Source organism: Stomoxys calcitrans, chromosome 2 (assembly GCF_963082655.1).
Source record: "Stomoxys calcitrans chromosome 2, idStoCalc2.1, whole genome shotgun sequence".
Classification (NCBI taxonomy): domain Eukaryota; kingdom Metazoa; phylum Arthropoda; class Insecta; order Diptera; family Muscidae; genus Stomoxys; species Stomoxys calcitrans.
Genome location: NC_081553.1, coordinates 125067091 through 125073754, shown reverse-complemented (window position 1 = coordinate 125073754; position 6664 = coordinate 125067091).

The following is a 6664-nucleotide window of genomic DNA, read 5'->3' as shown; positions in this document are numbered from 1 at the left end:
AACCATATACGACACGGATGTCGAAAAACCTAATATAAAACCACCATTTCATTGAAATCGGATTATGAATGCTCCTTTTATGGGGTCAAGACTTTAAATCGAGATATCGGTCTACATGGCAGTTATATCCAAATCTGGACCGAAGAGCCAAATTTAAGAAGGACGTAGAAGAGCCTAACTAAACTCACTGTCTCAAATTTCAGAGACGTCGGACAATAAATGCGCTTTTAATGGGTCCAAAACCTTAAATCGAGAAATCGGTCTATATGGCAACTATATTCAAATCTGAACCGATCGGAGCCAAATTGAAGAAAGATGTCGAAGGGCCTAAGACAACTCACTATCCCAAATTTCAGCAAAATCGGATAATAAATGTGACTTTTATGGGCCTAAGACCCTAAATCGAAGGATCCGTCTATATGGCAGCTATATCCAAATCCGGACCGATCTAGGCAAAATTGCAGAAATATGTCGAAGGGCCTAACACAACTTACTGTCCCAAATTTCATCAAAATCGGATAATAAATGTTGGTTTTATGGTCCTAAGACCCTAAATCGGAGGATCTGTCTATATGGCAGCTATATCCAAATCTGAACCGATCTGAGCCAAATTGACGAAGGATATCGAAGGGCTCAAGTCAACTCACTGTCCCAAATTTCAGCAGAATCGGATAATAAATGTGGCATTTATGGGCATAAGACCCTAAATCGACGGATCGGTCTATATGGGGGCTATATCAAGATATAGTCCGATGTAGCCCATCTTCGAACTTAACCTGCTTATGGACAAAAATCTGTGCAAAGTTTCAGCTCAATATCTCTATTTTTAAAGACTGTAGCGTGATTTCAACAGAGGCCCTAAGTTAGAAAATTGGTCTACATGGCAGCTATATATCTCAATATAGTCCCGTTTGAAAGATATTTGGGTCGAATGCAGGGAGGCTTAAAACAACTTACTATTTCAAACTTCAGACCCTTATACAGTAGATCGGTCTTTATGTCAGCTATAATAAAATATCGTCCGATCTGAACCATATTTGGGTCGGATATCAGAAGTTTTAATGCAACTGTTTCAAATTTCAGTGAAATCGGGTAATAAATGCATCTTTGGGTTTCAGACCCCAAATCGGCAGAATGGTCTATTTTTGTAGCTATATCTAAAAAAGCCGATCTAAACCATATTTGAGTCGGATATCGGGAGGCTTGTTATTACTCACAATTGAAAATTTTGGCGAAATCAGGTAATAAACAAAGTTTTTATGGGCATCAGACCTTTAACCAGCAGATTGGACTTTATGGCAGCTACATCTAAATATAGACCGATCTGAATCATATTTGAGTCAGATGTCGCGAAGCTTAAAAAAACTCACTGATTCAAATGTCATTGAAATCGGGTAATAAATGCAGTTTTTATGGGTTTCAGACCCCTAATCGGCAGATTGGTTTATATGACAACCATATCCAAATACGGTCCGATTTGGCCCATTCGAGAACTTAACTTACGTGGTTAAGTTCCCTGCTTCCCTTCCTTTTTGTTTTGTTAGCTTGGATTAATGTTTCTGTAGTTTCTCCTTTTATACACCCCTCAAAGGATGGGGGTATTATACTATAACAAGACAAAAGAGGAAGGGAACCAGACAGACCAGGACAAAATTCTCTCCGGAGAATGATGAAATTCAGTCATCTACAGAACTCCACCATGACAAGAGGGCCAAATGCCTGGGGAACAACCAAGTATGGAAAGAGATGTTCACCCATAATCCTATACATTTTCCTCGCAATGACAGAAGATGTGCTCGACCGTCAAAATTTTATCCTCGACTTAGCGCTGCCTGCAGAAGTCTGCCTCTCCCTGCGTCCTTCGCGACATCAAAGACTTAAAGTTGTAATGCTTCGTGCGTCCCAAGATCAGCCGCGAGATTTTCCTCGAAATACTCGGCCACAGGGTTTTCGCCACACTGCAACCCACAGCACCAACCCACGCCTTACCCACGAAGCTCGCACAGAAGAGGGCTCACTGATTCCGTAGTACGATCTGCGCCAAACAGCGATCTACTCATGGCCAGCTCATCGACTCCTTCGTTCTATAACCCGGGACCCAGCAAAGCCTGAAAGCCATTTCCATGGTTCGAAGAAGCTCTTTGGAACTACTAACTAGTCCCGACCGAACATTGCCCGAAGTAAGAGTAGTCACCTCCCACAGGACTGTCCACAAAAATCTCGGCAGTCTAATCGGAGTGCCATACCCGCATTGACATTATCTTCAGTGCCTACAGAACCATGTAGACCTCCACCCGAGAGACGCTGCACACGCCCAGAAGCTTAAATGATTCCTAGATTCCAAGTAGTTTAATGAAGACTCCTGATCCGGTGCGCTCATACAATTTGGACCCATTATTGTGCATATATAGAAAGCCCTGAGTAGCCTATTCGGAAAAATGACGTCTATTCGTCAAAAAGAAAGGACTCCTTCGGTATGTTATCAGATGCGCCTCATATAGAATGACGCCAAGCTCCCGATTTGGCTTATTGAGCCCTTAGAAGTCTCATTCAAGTACGATTTGGTTGAAACCGGATACATGCATGTCCACCGGGTACGTGCATGTCCACCGGGTACATGCATGTCCGCCGGGTACATGCATGTCCACTTTGCGATTAGCCCCCATACCTGCATCCAGATTTTATTACTTGAAATATTTTTATCTGATTTTTATGAAGTTGTTAATTGCGAGTTTTATTATATTGCCCTACACATGCTATCACTTGCCGCACCGATTTTATATAAGTGAGCTCGTAGTCCTAACGGTACCATGGGAATACGAGCACACGTATGTAAAATCGGTGCGGCATGTGATAGCATGTGTAGGGCATGCGGGGAAGATGATGAGACATTGGAGCATTTCCTTTGTCATTGCCCGGCTTTCGCTTTTAAAAGATACCGGCACTTAGGTGGAGACAAAATACCAGACATGAACCGACTTAGGGGTCTGGTATTGAAAACAGTTAAGGATTTTGTAAGTAGCACGGAATTCCTAACTTAAATTTTCTCTTTACACCCACCGCTGAAGAATGGGGGTATATTCATTTTGTTATTCAGTTTGCAACGCATCGATATATCCATTTCCGACCCTATAAAGTATATTTGTTCATGATAGCGTGAAAATCTAAGACGATCTAGCCATGTCCGTCTGTCTGTCTGTTGAAATCACGCTACACTCTTTAAAATAGAGATCTTGAGCTAACACTTTGCACTTTGTCCATAAGCAGGTAAAGTTCGAAGATGGCCTATATCGGACTATATCTTGATATAGCCCCCGTATAGACCGATCCGCCGATTTCTTAGGCCCATAAAAGCCACATTTATTATCCGATTTTGCTGAAATTTGGGACAGCGAGTTTATTTCACTCGACATCTTTATTTCATTTGGCCAAGATCAGATAAGATTTGGATATAGCTGCCATATAGACCGATCTCTCGATTTAAGGTCTTGCGCACATAAAAGGCACATTTATTGTCCGATTTTGACAAAATGACAGTGAGTTGTGTTAGGCCATTCGACATCCTTCTTCAATTTGGCCCAGATCGGTTCAGATTTAGATATAGCTGCCATATGGACCGATCTCAAATCATTTGAAGTGGATTTTGCTGAAATTTGGGACAGTGAGTTGTGTTAGGTCCTTCGATATCCTTCTTCAATTTGGTCCAGATTTAGATTTAGATATAGCTGCCATATAGATCCATCTCTCAATTTAAGGCTTTGGGGCCATAAAAGGCGTATTTATTGTCCGATTTCGCCGAAATTTGGGTCAGTGAGTTACGTTAAGCTCCTCAAAATTCCTCTGCAATATGGCACAGATCGGTCTAGATTTGGATGTTGCTGCCATATAGACCAATATCTCGATTTAAAGTCTTGGCCCCGATAATTTTAATGAAATCTGACACAGTGATCTATGTTAGGCTTTTCAACATCCGTATCGTATATAGATCAGATCGGTTTATTTTTAGATATATCTACTAAAAAGATCAATATTTTGTTATACACAATTGAACAATGACTTGTACTTATTAGTATTTGGTTCAAATCGGAGGAGGCCAACGTAGCGCAGAGCTTAGCATGTCCGCCTATGACGCTGAACGCCTGGGTTCGAATCCTAGCGGGACCATCAGAAACTTTTTCAGCGGAGGTTTTCCTCTCCTTATGCTGGCAACATTTATGAGATACTATGCCATGTAAAAACTTCTCTCCAAAGAGGTGTCGCACTGCGGCACGACGTTCGGACTCGGCTATAAAAGGGAGGAAGCTTAAACTTGAATCGGACTGCACTCATTGATATGTGAGAAGTTTGCCCCTGTTCCTTAGTGGAATGTTCATGGGCCATATTTATTTTTGTATTTTGGTTCAAATCGGAACCTTTTTCGATATAGCTGCTATGGGGCATAAGATATGCATTTTCACCGGTTTTTGACGAAAGATGGTGGGTATCCCTTTTACTTGTTAGAGGTTTCTTTATAGTGTTTACAGCGCACAACAAGCCAATTACTGGCTTAGGTGTATGTCCATAGTGGCATGGTTCGGATTAATATCTGCACTTTCTTTTCATCCTAACCTTACCTAATTGCGCGCTGTACTATTTCCCTCTGCTGCCGTTCCAAATATGTTACACAAATAGAGTAATGTTGAACTTGATCTTCCGATTTTCTACCTTATTTTGATATAAGTTGTATAAGCCTTTGCAACATCTGCACAAAACATGGTATACATAAATTTACTTATTGATGTAGGTCTCTCTCAGATCGATATTTAAATTATACTTTTTGAGGGTACCAAGTGCGTAACTTATATACGATTTATAGCTCCTGCATAGATCGATTTTCCAATTTGATTTCCTGAGATTGCGAAAGGCTCATTTATTCAATTTCGATGAAATTCATTGCGTTTAGTTATATATGCGTACCTAATAAGAATGCTGAATACTGTTCGCATAGGTCCAACTTTTGAAACCGCCGTCATATTATCATCCTCCTTCTTTATTTATTTATTTAAGTCTTTAGAAACAATTATTCTCCACAGTCTATGTTATCTAAAGTAAGAAAAAATTCAACATTATACATATATATGTATATGTAAGTCTATGAGAATGTAGTAAGGAAACATTGATTGAACACATTTTTTGAAGTGCAAACATCAACATCATGTAGGATCAACCTGAAGTTAGTAGAAAAACCGTGGTGGCGGATTTGGTTCGAAACCCTTAACCAAATTTTCTTAACTCCCAAACATTATTTCAAGGTGTAACATTTGGGCTCACAGAGGCTACCGTTACGCATAGGTTAGCAAGTCCGCATATGGCGCTAACGCTAGGATTCGAACTCAATAATGTAGGCGACGTTTGTGAGGTTTTCAGCCATACGGTATATAAAAAACTTCTTTACTAAGTGGTGTTGCCCTGAGGAACGCCGTTGGACTCGTCTATAAATATGAGGTCCTTAATCACTGAGCTAAGACTTAAACCCGACATCACTCCTCGATATGTGAGAAATATTCCTGCTGTTTCTTAGTGGCATATTCGTTGGCACATTTACATTTCTTACATTTGAGATCCTATTGCGCAAAATCTATTTTGACATTTATTCGAACACAAGATTGTCTATAAAAATTTTATGTTTCAATATAGTTAAATATTTACAAAAAGTCGTTAAATGCTTTTGAATATTTAAAAAAACTTACTGCAGCAAGTTTTCGGAATAACTAGCCAGCATCACGAACCCATAAATAGTCAATCATTTAATCGTAAAACTGCACTAAAAGTCATAAAAATAACACTGATATGATTTTACTATCATCTTAATTTGGGGCCTGGAATTTCAAAAATGGTCATGAAATTCTATACTTATACGATATGATTTTTTTACTTCCAAATAGTGATATAACGAAAAACAGATCAATGCTGATATAAATTATTCGACGATTTTGTCATTTGTCGCCAACCCAAGAAGAAATGCGTTTTTATCCTGAACTTAACCAACGGTGGGGTGCAGGGTGATTTTCCCCGATTTCCCTAAATCTCTATAAATCATGGTTAGAGTCAGTCAGGAGAGTGATTCAACGGGTATTTGAACTTATCAGATGAGGATCTGGAGATCACTACGATCCCAGCTCCCTCTTCTGTAAAGTCCAGACCAACAAATCACATGAAGTGGATCACTCTCTACCTGTAAATACGAGGGTTGTCTTTTATATTTCAGTATTGGACAACACTTGTGTTGCAATCTGCCAACTGACAGCTCTATCGTAAAGCTTGACATTTTTGAGGTTATACGTACTCTGAACGTGTAGACACACGAGCGCTATTTGTGTTCTTTACAGTTACTTAAAAGATTCATCTCGCCCAAAAAATGGAATTAAATCATGAAAATTTTCCTGCGATTGCTTTTTACAACTTTCGATGTGGATTAACACAACAACTGTGCATCGATGAACTTAATTAAATTTTTGGCGATTAAGCTCCATCAAGGACCTGTGTTTATCGATGGTATGATGAATTCAGCCGAAGTCGTAGTTCACTCCAAGACGATTTCGTGAATGTCGTCCAAAAGCCATTGATGCTTTGCTCCAACTGATATTGCAAGATGCATGTGACCTATCGCGAGATTGAGGAAACC